Below are 12723 nucleotides of genomic sequence, written 5' to 3' on the forward strand. Positions count from 1 at the left end.
TTGTTAAGTGAATCACTGCAGTTCTTAAATTGGTAACCCGGTTGTTAAGTGAATCTGGTTTCCCCCACTGACTCTGCTGGTCAGAAGGTCACAAAAATGGATCACAGTAACCCGGCACACCGCGACCATCATAAATGTGCATCAGTTGTCAAGCATCTGAATGTAAATCATGTGACCATCGGAGATGCTGCAATTGTGAAAAATGGTCGTGATTGGTTTTTTTCCAGCGCCGTTGTAATTTTAAAGCAGGGGTCTCCAAACTTGGCAACTTTTAAGACTTGCTGACTTCAACTCCCAGAATTCCTCAGCCAGCTTTCGGTTGCCAGCTGAGGAATTCTGGGAGTTGAAGTCCGCAACCCTTAAAGTTGCCACGCTTGGAGACCCCCTGCTTTAAACGGTCACTAAAGGAACGGTTGTAAGTCGAGGACTACCTGTACTGAATTATAAACCATGAAAAAAGAAAGAAAGAAAGAAAGAAGGAAGGAAGGAAGGAAGGAAGGAAGGAAGGAAGGAAGGAAGGAAGGAAGGAAGGAAGGAAAGAAAGAAAGAAAGAAAGAAAGAAAGAAAGGAAGGAAGGAAGGAAGGAAGGAAGGAAGGAAGGAAGGAAGGAAGGAAGGAAGGAAGGAAGGAAGGAAGTTGAGTTTATAAGAAGCAGCATTTTGAGGAAGCAGTGCTCGCAAAGTGACCCCAGATTAAAACGCCTCCTATTTTTGGGAAGGAGTCACCTCCCTTCCCCCTAGCCAGCTTTTTTTTCCTCCTTTTTCTTGCAAAATACAAGGAAGAAACCGTCTGAGAAGGGAGGAGTGGGGGATTTCGCAACTGAAGCACACACTCAACGGAATCTGGGTGGATTTCAACACTGGTTGGTCGGGTGGATTAGACATTCTTGAAGCTGATTAATCGCTTCAAATGGCAAACATCCCTCGATTTTCTTCCAAGAGGGTGAAACGGAGAGCTGACTGGGTTAGATTTAAACACATACTCCCAGGCAAAAGATCGAGCTGGATTCGTTTACTATGGCAGAACCGAGCAGAGTTGGAAGGGACCCTGAAGGTCCTCTAGTCCAGTCCCTGCTCAAACAGGACCCTATACCAAAGGGCTGTCCAATCTTTTCTCAAAAGCCTCTAACGATGGAGCACCCACAACTTCTGGAGGCAAGTAGTTCCACTGATTAATTGTCCTCGCTGTTAGGAAATGTCTCCTTAGTTCAGGGGTCTCCAAACTTGGTCCCTTTAAGACTTGTGGACTTCAACTCCCAGCTTTGCTGGCTGAGGGATTGTGGGAGTTGAAGTCCACAAGTCTTAAAGGGACCAAGTTTGGAGACCCCTGCCTTAGTTCTAGGTTGTTTCTCTCTTTGATTAGTTTCCATCCGTTGCTGCTGCGTCTCCTGCTTTCAGGTGCTTTGAAGAAGAGGTTGACTTTGTGGCAGCCCCTGAAATATTGGGAAACTGCTATCATGTCACCCCCCCCCCATCCTTCTTTTAACTAGACTAGAAATATCCAATTCCTGCAACTGTTCTTTGTGTGTTTTGGCCTCTGCCTCTTAGTAATCTTTGCTGCTCTTCACTCCACTCTTTCTAGAGTCTCTACTCAGTACTGTGGGTTCCCCGAAAATAAGACCCTGTCTTATAGTTTTTTTGAACCCTGAAATAAGCGCTCGGCCTTACTGCCATGTGCTCAAAAGCCCGACTGGGCTTATTATCAGGGGATGTCTTATTTGGAGGGGAAACAGAGGAAAGGGTTCACTCTGTGGATCACACTGGATTTCAAATAGTTACACCCCAGTAATCGCATCAACATAACTGATCTGACGACGACTTCCTTTCGACCAAATGAAGTCACAGTGCTGTTACTATCTGCTGCTTCTTAAGATACCAGAATTGCCAAGGCTGGCCTAATCCAGCATTTTATATTCTATATATACCGGTACGTCCTTCCCAATCAAATAGTTCTGGATTTGTGATTGAAATCAGCATTTCAATCAGCATTTGTCAATCAGAAACCAGAAGCTCCGAACTATTTATTTCTTTGCAGCAATTAACAAGACAATCTAAGAATACTGATCCGCATGAGTTCAAAAATGTTCAAGCATCCCATTGCTGCCTCATAAGGCAGAGGCGAGAGATGTTCTCCAGATGTTGTTGGATTGCAACTTCTGCCCCACCCTTACCATAGCAAAGGCCGAGAGAGATTTTAACATCTGGGAAGACAGCATTTTCAGGATGATTCCTTATTTTTTTTTATTATTTTTTTTGAGGAGAGTTGGTAGGAAGGAAGGCTACGAGAACATGGCTTGCCTTACAGGCTATCTTATTGGCTGACCACAAATACGATGCAGAAACTTTTCAAACACGGCAAGAAATGAAGCAAACTCTCCTATTAAAGCAGGAATATAAATGTCTTCCTTGGTAACTTTTTGAAATAAAAGCATGGTGGGTCGACGATTGAATGCTAAATCTTGAATTTAACGACGAGATCTCAATAGACATGGATATTCATTGCCCCTGGAACTAGACATGCTGGCTGTAGAAAAAAAATTATTCTTTGGCACTTAATTATGTCTTTTGATTGCGGTCCAGCCACAAGTCTCAATTCATAAAAGAAAGCTTTATTTCAACATAAGTGACGTAGCGTATAAAGGCGAGCAATCTTAACTTTCTATCTATTTCAACTGCATGGGGAAAAAAATAGGTCTAATATTATAGGGATCACAAAAACAAGATTAAGGTGATTTCTTATCATTCCTTCTTAGAATATAATTATATTTATAACCCCAAGAAAGTTTTTTTTTTCCACGCAACCTATAGAATGTTAGTAACAACCTACAAACCAGCGTAGATCCCAATTGTGCAATGGATCCGGACCTCCACAATTTGCTTAAGGGACCTTGAAATTACCAATCTAAATACATACAATACAGAACTGGGAGAAAAGAAAAGAAAATCTTCATTTTTTTTCGTACCCCTTACCTTAAGATCCACTCCTCCAATCTCTCAGGACTTGTTCTAAGAATAAAAAAAAAAACGAAAAGAAAAAATCAGGATAGATACAAGCGGTAGCCACGCTGTAGTACTGATGCCACGATCCGAAAGACAGTACGGTAAAAAGTAAACAAATGAATGAAGGCGATACTTAGAAGATTTTAAAAGGGTCTTTTGGAAATTATAATCCATTAGTTTCAAACAGCCCTCTGGAAAGGAAGAGCTGTGTGCTAAATATTCTTTCTGAACTTTACAATCACAGAATCCCGGGAGGATTAATTATTCTTCCAGATTAAACGGATTGGGGGTTTGATGGAGTGACTCAATGAAGGATGCAGAATAAATTGGCTCATCTGTCAGGTCCTATTGAGGGGACCCCGTTTTTTTTATAAACCCCCAAAGCAAGAATGATTTCACCTCCACGTTTCCGTCACTGGCTGGGAGACCAAAGCAGCTCCAAAATAAACTGCTTTGGGAAAACCAGTCCAGACAGTTTTGAGTCTCAGACAATCCTCTCACTTATGCTGGGAAATTCCCAGGATGAATGAAGTTGGGTGGGGGGGAGAGAATGGGAAGCGTGATGGGAGATACAGCATCCTCCTCCGCCCCTTGGTTTCTTGCAGCTTCTTGCCCTACATCATAGGAAAAGAAGCCCAGGAGGGAGGGAGGGAGGCCCACCTCAGTCGGAGAAATGGAAGAAGTAGGATGTTTTAAAGTGGACGGAAAGGGGAAGAAAGAAAGAAAGAAAGAAAGAAAGAAAGAAAGAAAGAAAGGAAGGAAGGAAGGAAGGAAGGAAGGAAGGAAGGAAGGAAGCCAACCTCATTTAGAAAAACGGAGGAGATAGGACGTTTTAAAGTGGAAGAAAGGGGGAAGAAAGAAGGAAAGGAAAGGAAAGGAAGGAAGGAAGGAAGGAAAGAAAGAAAGAAAGAAAGAGGAGGGGAGGGGAGGGAGGGAGAGAGAGAGAGAGAGAGAGAGAGAGAGAAAGAAAGAAAGAAAGAAAGAAAGAAAGAAAGAAAAGGGAAGGAGGGAGGGAGGGAGGGAGAAAGAAAGAAAGAAAGAAATACCCATCTCAGCCAGAGAAACTGAGAAAATAGGATGTTTTAAAGAGGAAGGAAGGGGAGGAAAGAAAGAGAGAGAGAGAAAGAAAGAAAGAGGAGGGAAGAAAGGGGAAGAGAGAGAGAAGGAAGGAAGGAAGGAAGGAAGGAAGGAAGGAAGGAAGGAAGGAAGAGAGAGAGAGAGAGAAAAAGAAAGAAAGAGAGAGAAAGAGGGAAAGACCCACCTCAGCCAGAGAGACTGAGAAAATAGGATGTTTTAAAGAGGAGGGAAGAAAGGGGGGAAGAGAGAGAGAGAGAAAGAAAGAAAAGAAAGAAAGAAAGAATGAATGAATGAATAGGGAGGGAGGGAGGGAGAGTGAGAGAGAGAAAGAAAGACCCACCTCAGCCAGAGAAACTGAGGAAACAGGACGTTTTTTAAAGAGGAGGGAAGAAAGGGGAAGAGAGAGAGAGAGAAAGAAAGAAAAGAAAGAAAGAATGAATGAATGAATAGGGAGGGAGGGAGAGTGAGAGAGAGAAAGAAAGACCCACCTCAGCCAGAGAAACTGAGGAAACAGGACGTTTTTTAAAGAGGAGGGAAGGAAGGAAGGGAGGAAAAGAAAGAAAGAAAGAGGTGGGAGGGAGGGAGGGAGAGCGAGAGAAAGAAAGAAAGACCCACCTCAGCCAGAGAAACTGAGGAAATATAAAGAGGAGGGAAGGGGGGAAAGAAAGAAAGAAAGAAAGAAAGAAAGAAAGAAAGAAAGAAAGAAAGAGAGAGAGAGAGAGAGAGAGAGAGAGAGAGAGAGAGAGAAGGAAGCCCCCCCCCAAACACATTCGGACCCCGGAGGCCGACTAACCTGCGGGCGGGACGAGGCGAGGCGGGCAGCCGGGCGGGCGGGCGGGAGGGCTCCAGGGCCGGCAGAGGCCAAGTGGGGCCGCCCCGCAGCGCCTCCAGGCTTTAAAGAGGCGCCTTCTTCGGGCGGGAGGAGCCGGCGCTGACTTGGGCCGCCGCCCCCCCCCCCCTCCGCAGGCCCGCAGCCGAGCCCGCCCAGGGCGAATGGCGCCGCAGCAGCAGCAGCAGCCGGGCTGGGCCTCGGAGCGAGCGGCCGGGCGGGGAAGGCCTCGGAGGGAGGGAAGGAGCCCAGCCCCGCGTTGCCCGGCGCCGCCTCCTCCTCCTCTTCCGCCAGAGGATGCGCCTTTTCCCGCTTAGCCCAAAGAAAGGAGGAAAGGAGGGAGGGAGGAAAGGAAGGATACAGAAGAAGGGAGAAAAAGAGAATGGGGAAAAAGGAGAAAGGAAGGACCAAGGTGGGAGGGAAGAAGGAAGGAAGGAGGGGGAAACGGAGATAGGAAGAAGAAAGGAAGGAAGAAAGAAGAGGGAAGGAAGGATACAGAAGAAGGGAGAAAAAGAGAATGGGGAAAAAGGAGAAAGGAAGGACTAGGGTGGGAGGGAAGAAGGAAGGAAGGAAGGAAGGAAGGAAGGAAAAGAGAATGAAAAAAAGGAGAAAGGAAGGACCAAGGTGGGAGGGAAGAAGGAAGGAAGGAAAGAGAATGGAAAAGGAGAAAGGAAGGACCAAGGTGGGAGGGAAGAGAGAGAGAGAGGAAGAAGAAAGGAAGGAAGAAAGAAGAGGGAAGGAAGGATACAGAAGAAGGGAGAAAAGAGAATGGAAAAAGGAGAAAAGAAGGACCAAGGTGGGAGGAAGGAAGAAGGAAGGAGGGGAAACAGAGAGGAAGAAGGAAGGAAGGAAGGAAGGAAGGAGGGAAGGAGGGAAGGAAGGAAGGATACAGAAGAAGGAGAAAAGAGAATGAAAAAAGGAGAAAGGAAGGACCAAGGTGGGAAGGAAGGAAAGAAAGAAGGAAGAAAGGAAGGAGAAAGGAAGGACCAAGGTGGGAGGGAAGAAGGAAGGAAGGAGGGGAACACGGAGAGGAAGAAGAAAGGAAGGAAGGAAGAAGAGGGAAGGAAGGATACAGAAGAAGGAAGAAAACGAGAATGGAAAAAAAGGAGAAAGGAAGGACCAAGGTGGGAGGGAAGGAAGAAGGAAGGAGGGGAACACGGAGAGAGGAAGAAGAAAGGAAGGAAGGAAGGAAGGAGAGGAAGGAGGAAGGAAGGAAGGATACAGAAGAAGGGAGAAAAAGAGAATGGAAAAAAGGAGAAAGGAAGGACCAAGGTGGGAAGGAAGGAAGGAAGGAAGGAAAAGAGAATGAAAAAAAGGAGAAAGGAAGGACCAAGGTGGGAGGGAAGAAGGAAGGAAGGAAAAGAGAATGGGAAAAAAGGAGAAAGGAAGGACCAAGGTGGAGGGAAGAAGGAAGGAAGGAGGTGAAAACGAGAGAGGAAGAAGAAAGGAAGGAAGAAGAGGGAAGGAAGGATACAGAAGAAGGAGAAAAGAGAATGGAAAAAGGAGAAAAGAAGGACCAAGGTGGGAGGGAAGGAAGAAGGAAGGAGGGGAAACAGAGAGGAAGAAGGAAGGAAGGAAGGAAGGAAGGAGAGGAAGGAGGGAAGGAAGGAAGGATACAGAAGAAGGGAGAAAAGAGAATGAAAAAGGAGAAAGGAAGGACCAAGGTGGAGGGAAGAAGGAAGGAAGGAAGGAGAGAGGAAGAAGAAAGGAAGGAAGAAAGAAGAGGAAGGAAGGATACAGAAGAAGGAGAAAAGAGAATGGAAAAAGGAGAAAGGAAGGACCAAGGTGGGAAGGAAGGAAGGAAGGAAAAGAGAATGAAAAAAAGGAGAAAGGAAGGACCAAGGTGGGAGGGAAGAAGGAAGGAAGGAAAAGAGAATGGGGAAAAAGGAGAAAGGAAGGACCAAGGTGGGAGGGAAGAAGGAAGGAAGGAGGTGAAAACGGAGAGAGGAAGAAGAAAGGAAGGAAGAAAGAAGAGGGAAGGAAGGATACAGAAGAAGGGAGAAAAAGAGAATGGAAAAAAAGGAGAAAAGAAGGACCAAGGTGGGAGGGAAGGAAGAAGGAAGGAGGGGAAAACAGAGAGGAAGAAGGAAGGAAGGAAGGAAGGAAGGAGAGGGAAGGAGGGAAGGAAGGAAGGATACAGAAGAAGGGAGAAAAAGAGAATGAAAAAAGGAGAAAGGAAGGACCAAGGTGGAAGGAAGGAAGGAAGGAAGGAAAAGAGAATGAAAAAGGAGAAAGGAAGGACCAAGGTGGAGGGAAGAAGGAAGGAAGGAGGTGAAACGGAGAGAGGAAGAAGAAAGGAAGGAAGAAAGAAGAGGGAAGGAAGGATACAGAAGAAGGGAGAAAAGAGAATGGAAAAAGGAGAAAAGAAGGACCAAGGTGGAGGGAAGGAAGAAGGAAGGAGGGGAAAACAGAGAGGAAGAAGGAAGGAAGGAAGGAAGGAAGGAGAGGGAAGGAGGGAAGGAAGGAAGGATACAGAAGAAGGGAGAAAAAGAGAATGAAAAAAAGGAGAAAGGAAGGACCAAGGTGGGAAGGAAGGAAGGAAGGAAGGAAAAGAGAATGAAAAAGGAGAAAGGAAGGACCAAGGTGGGAGGAAGAAGGAAGGAAGGAGGGGAAACGGAGAGAGGAAGAAGAAAGGAAGGAAGGAAGAGGAAGGAAGGATACAGAAGAAGGAGAAAAGAGAATGGAAAAAGGAGAAAGAAAGAAGGAAGGACCAAGGTGGGAGGGAAGGAAGAAGGAAGGAGGGGAAAACAGAGAGGAAGAAGGAAGGAAGGAAGGAAGGAAGGAGAGGGAAGGAGGGAAGGAAGGAAGGATACAGAAGAAGGGAGAAAAAGAGAATGGAAAAAAGGAGAAAGGAAGGACGAAGGGGGGAAGGAAGGAAGGAAGGAAGGAAAAGAGAAAGAAAAAAAGGAGAAAGGAAGGACCAAGGTGGGAAGGAAGGAAGGAAGGAAAGAAAAGAGAATGGGGAAAAAGGAGAAAGGAAGGACCAAGGTGGGAGGGAAGAAGGAAGGAAGGAGGTGAAACGGAGAGAGGAAGAAGAAAGGAAGGAAGAAAGAAGAGGAAGGAAGGAAGGACAGAAGAAGGAGAAAAGAGAATGGAAAAAGGAGAAAAGAAGGACCAAGGTGGAGGGAAGGAAGAAGGAAGGAGGGAAGAAAGGGGAAGAGAGAGAGAGAAAGAAAGAAAGAAAGAAAGAAAGAAAGAAAGAAAGAAGAGGAAGGAGGAGGGAGAGTGAGAGAAAGAAAGACCCACCAGCCAGAGAAACTGAGGAAACAGGACGTTTTTAAAGAGGAGGGAAGGAAGGAAAAGAAAGAAAGAAGAGGTGGAGGGGAGGAGGGAGAGAGAGAGAAAGAAAGAAAGACCCACCAGCCAGAGAAACTGAGGAAATATAAAGGAAAGAAAGAAAGAAAGAAAGAAAGAAAGAAAGAGAGAGAGAGAGAGAGAGAGAGAGAGAGAGAGAGAGAGAAGGAAGCCCCCCCCCAAACACATTCGGACCCCGGGGGCCGACTAACCTGCGGGCGGGACGAGGCGAGGCGGGGAGCGGGGCGGGGGGGCGGGAGGGCTCCAGGGCGGGCAGAGGCCAAGTGGGGCCGCCCCGCAGCGCCTCCAGGCTTTAAAGCGGCGCCTTCTTCGGGCGGGAGGAGCCGGCGCTGACTTGGGCCTTCCCGCCCCCCGCAGCCGAGCCCGCCCAGGGCGAATGGCGCCGCCGCAGCAGCCGGGCTGGGCCTCGGAGCGAGCGGCCGGGCGGGGAAGGCCGAGGAGGGAGGGAGGGAAGGAGGGCCCGGCCCGGCCCCGCGTTGCCCGGCGCCGCCGCCGCCTCCTCCTCCTCCTCTTCCGCCGGAGGATGCCCAGCGCCTTTTCCCGCTTGGCCCAAGGAAGGGAGGAAAGGAGGGAGGGAGGAAAGGAAGGATACAGAAGAAGGGAGAAAAAGAGAATGGGGAAAAAGGAGAAAGGAAGGACCAAGGTGGGAGGGAAGAAGGAAGGAAGGAAAGAGAATGAAAAAGGAGAAAGGAAGGACCAAGGTGGGAAGGAAGGAAGGAAGGAAGGAAAAGAGAATGGGGAAAAAGGAGAAAGGAAGGACCAAGGTGGAGGGAAGAAGGAAGGAGGTGAAACGGAGAGAGGAAGAAGAAAGGAAGGAAGAAAGAAGGAAGGACAGAAGAAGGAGAAAAGAGAATGGAAAAAGGAGAAAAGAAGGACCAAGGTGGAGGGAAGGAAGAAGGAAGGAGGGAAAACAGAGAGGAAGAAGGAAGAAGGAAGGAGAGGAAGGAGGGAAGGAAGGAAGGATACAGAAGAAGGAGAAAAGAGAATGAAAAAGGAGAAAGGAAGGACCAAGGTGGAGGGAAGGAAGGAAGGAAGGAAAGAGAATGAAAAAGGAGAAAGGAAGGACCAAGGTGGAGGGAAGGAAGAAGGAAGGAGGTGAAACGGAGAGAGGAAGAAGAAAGGAAGGAAGAAAGAAGAGGGAAGGAAGGATACAGAAGAAGGAGAAAAGAGAATGGAAAAAGGAGAAAGGAAGGACCAAGGTGGAGGGAAGGAAGAAGGAAGGAGGTGAAACGGAGAGAGGAAGAAGAAAGGAAGGAAGAAAGAAGAGGGAAGGAAGGATACAGAAGAAGGAAGGAAAAGAGAATGAAAAAAAGGAGAAAGGAAGGACCAAGGTGGGAGGGAAGAAGGAAGGAAGGAAAAGAGAATGGGGAAAAAGGAGAAAGGAAGGACCAAGGTGGAGGGAAGAAGAAGGAAGGAGGAAACGGAGAGGAAGAAGAAAGGAAGGAAGAAAGAAGGAAGGAAGGACAGAAGAAGGAGAAAAGAGAATGGAAAAAGGAGAAAAGAAGGACCAAGGTGGAGGGAAGGAAGAAGGAAGGAGGGAAAACAGAGAGGAAGAAGGAAGGAAGGAAGGAAGGAAGGAGAGGAAGGAGGAAGGAAGGAAGGATACAGAAGAAGGAGAAAAGAGAATGAAAAAGGAGAAAGGAAGGACCAGGGTGGGAGGAAGGAAGGAAGGAAGGAAGAGAATGAAAAAGGAGAAAGGAAGGACCAAGGTGGAGGAAGGAAGGAAGGAGGAAAACGGAGAGGAAGAAGAAAGGAAGGAAGAAAGAAGAGGGAAGGAAGGATAGAGAAGAAGGGAGAAAAGAGAATGGAAAAAGGAGAAAGGAAGGACCAACGTGGAGGGAAGGAAGAAGGAAGGAGGTGAAACGAGAGAGGAAGAAGAAAGGAAGGAAGAAGGAAGGAAGGAAGGATACAGAAGGAAGGAAAAGAGAATGAAAAAGGAGAAAGGAAGGACCAAGGTGGAGGGAAGAAGGAAGGAAGGAAAGAGAATGGAAAAAAGGAGAAAGGAAGGACCAAGGTGGAGGAAGAAGGAAGGAAGGAGGAAAACGGAGAGGAAGAAGAAAGGAAGGAAGAAAGAAGAGGGAAGGAAGGATACAGAAGAAGGGAGAAAAGAGAATGGAAAAAGGAGAAAAGAAGGACCAAGGTGGGAGGGAAGGAAGAAGGAAGGAGGAAAACAGAGAGGAAGAAGGAAGGAAGGAAGGAAGGAAGGAGGGAAGGAGGGAAGGAAGGAAGGATACAGAAGAAGGGAGAAAAAGAGAATGAAAAAAAGGAGAAAGGAAGGACCAGGGTGGGAGGAAGGAAGGAAGGAAGGGAAAGAGAATGAAAAAAAGGAGAAAGGAAGGACCAACGTGGGAGGGAAGGAAGAAGGAAGGAGGGGAACACGGAGAGAGGAAGAAGAGGGAAGGAGGGAGGGAAGGAAGGATAGAGAAGAAGGGAGAAAAAGAGAATGGAAAAAAGGAGAAAGGAAGGACCAAGGTGGGAAGGAAGGAAGAAGGAAGGAGGGGAAAACAGAGAGGAAGAAGGAAGGAAGGAAGGAAGGAAGGAGAGGGAAGGAGGGAAGGAAGGAAGGATACAGAAGAAGGGAGAAAAAGGAGAAAGGAAGGACCAAGGTGGGAAGGAAGGAAGGAAGGAAGGAAAAGAGAATGAAAAAAAGGAGAAAGGAAGGACCAAGGTGGGAGGGAAGAAGGAAGGAAGGAAAAGAGAATGGGGAAAAAGGAGAAAGGAAGGACCAAGGTGGGAGGGAAGAAGGAAGGAAGGAGGTGAAAACGGAGAGAGGAAGAAGAAAGGAAGAAAGAAGAGGAAGGAAGGATACAGAAGAAGGGAGAAAAGAGAATGGAAAAAGGAGAAAAGAAGGACCAAGGTGGAGGAAGGAAGAAGGAAGGAGGAAACAGAGAGGAAGAAGGAAGGAAGGAAGGAAGGAAGGAGGGAAGGAGGAAGGAAGGAAGGATACAGAAGAAGGGAGAAAAGAGAATGAAAAAGGAGAAAGGAAGGACCAAGGTGGAGGGAAGAAGGAAGGAAGGAGGTGAAACGGAGAGAGGAAGAAGAAAGGAAGGAAGAAAGAAGAGGGAAGGAAGGATACAGAAGAAGGGAGAAAAGAGAATGGAAAAAGGAGAAAGGAAGGACCAAGGTGGAAGGAAGGAAGGAAGAAGGAGAAAAGAGAATGAAAAAGGAGAAAGGAAGGACCAAGGTGGGAGGGAAGAAGGAAGGAAGGAAAAGAGAATGGGGAAAAAGGAGAAAGGAAGGACCAAGGTGGAGGGAAGAAGGAAGGAAGGAGGTGAAACGGAGAGGAAGAAGAAAGGAAGGAAGAAAGAAGAGGAAGGAAGGATACAGAAGAAGGGAGAAAAGAGAATGGAAAAAAGGAGAAAAGAAGGACCAAGGTGGAGGGAAGGAAGAAGGAAGGAGGGAAAACAGAGAGGAAGAAGGAAGGAAGGAAGGAAGGAAGGAGAGGGAAGGAGGGAAGGAAGGAAGGATACAGAAGAAGGGAGAAAAAGAGAATGAAAAAAAGGAGAAAGGAAGGACCAAGGTGGGAAGGAAGGAAGGAAGGAAGGAAAAGAGAATGAAAAAAAGGAGAAAGGAAGGACCAAGGTGGGAGGGAAGAAGGAAGGAAAGAGAATGAAAAAGGAGAAAAGAGAATGGAAAAAGGAGAAAGGAAGGACCAAGGTGGGAAGGAAGGAAGGAAGGAAGGAAAAGAGAATGGAAAAAGGAGAAAGGAAGGACCAAGGTGGAGGGAAGAAGGAAGGAAGGAGGTGAAACGGAGAGAGGAAGAAGAAAGGAAGGAAGAAGGAGGGAAGGAAGGATACAGAAGAAGGGAGAAAAGAGAATGGAAAAAGGAGAAAAGAAGGACCAAGGTGGAGGGAAGGAAGGAAGGAAGGAGAGGAAGAAGGAAGGAAGGAAGGAAGGAAGGAGAGGAAGGAGGAAGGAAGGAAGGATACAGAAGAAGGGAGAAAAGAGAATGAAAAAGGAGAAAGGAAGGACCAAGGTGGAGGGAAGAAGGAAGGAAGGAGGTGAAACGGAGAGAGGAAGAAGAAAGGAAGGAAGAAGAGGAAGGAAGGATACAGAAGAAGGAGAAAAGAGAATGGAAAAAGGAGAAAGGAAGGACCAAGGTGGGAAGGAAGGAAGGAAGAAGGAAAAGAGAAGGAAGGAAGAAGGAAGGAAGGAAGAAGAAGGAAGGAAAAGAGAATGGAAAAAGGAGAAAGGAAGGACCAAGGTGGAGGGAAGAAGGAAGGAAGGAGGGAAACGGAGAGAGGAAGAAGGAAGGAAGGAAGAAAGAAGAGGGAAGGAAGGATACAGAAGAAGGAAAAGAGAATGAAAAAAGGAGAAAAGAAGGACCAAGGTGGAGGAAGGAAGGAAGGAAGGAGGGAAAAGAGAGGAAGAAGGAAGGAAGGAAGAAGGACCAAGGTGGGAGGGAAGGAGGAAGGAAGGAAGGATACAGAAGAAGGAGAAAAGAGAATGAAAAAGGAGAAAGGAAGGACCAAGGTGGGAAGGAAGGAAGGAAGGAAGAGAATG

At 47.0% G+C, this 12723-nt stretch overlaps 1 protein-coding gene across 3 annotated transcripts in view; it reads right to left on the minus strand.

Annotated features, from left to right (window-relative positions):
* The window catches only part of UGDH (UDP-glucose 6-dehydrogenase), a 30919-nt gene extending 25800 nt beyond the window's left edge, over nt 1-5119 (minus strand). For all 3 annotated transcript variants that reach the window (XM_058193930.1, XM_058193929.1, XM_058193928.1), the window contains exons 1-2: nt 4870-5119; nt 2970-3005 (exon numbers count right to left, since the gene is read on the minus strand). The gene's annotated coding sequence lies outside the window, so the exon portion shown is untranslated. The remainder of the gene's footprint in view (nt 1-2969; nt 3006-4869) is intronic.
* Between the last annotated feature and the right edge of the window lie 7604 nt (nt 5120-12723).

Source organism: Ahaetulla prasina, chromosome 8 (assembly GCF_028640845.1).
Source record: "Ahaetulla prasina isolate Xishuangbanna chromosome 8, ASM2864084v1, whole genome shotgun sequence".
In the NCBI taxonomy this organism is placed as follows: Eukaryota; Metazoa; Chordata; class Lepidosauria; order Squamata; family Colubridae; genus Ahaetulla; species Ahaetulla prasina.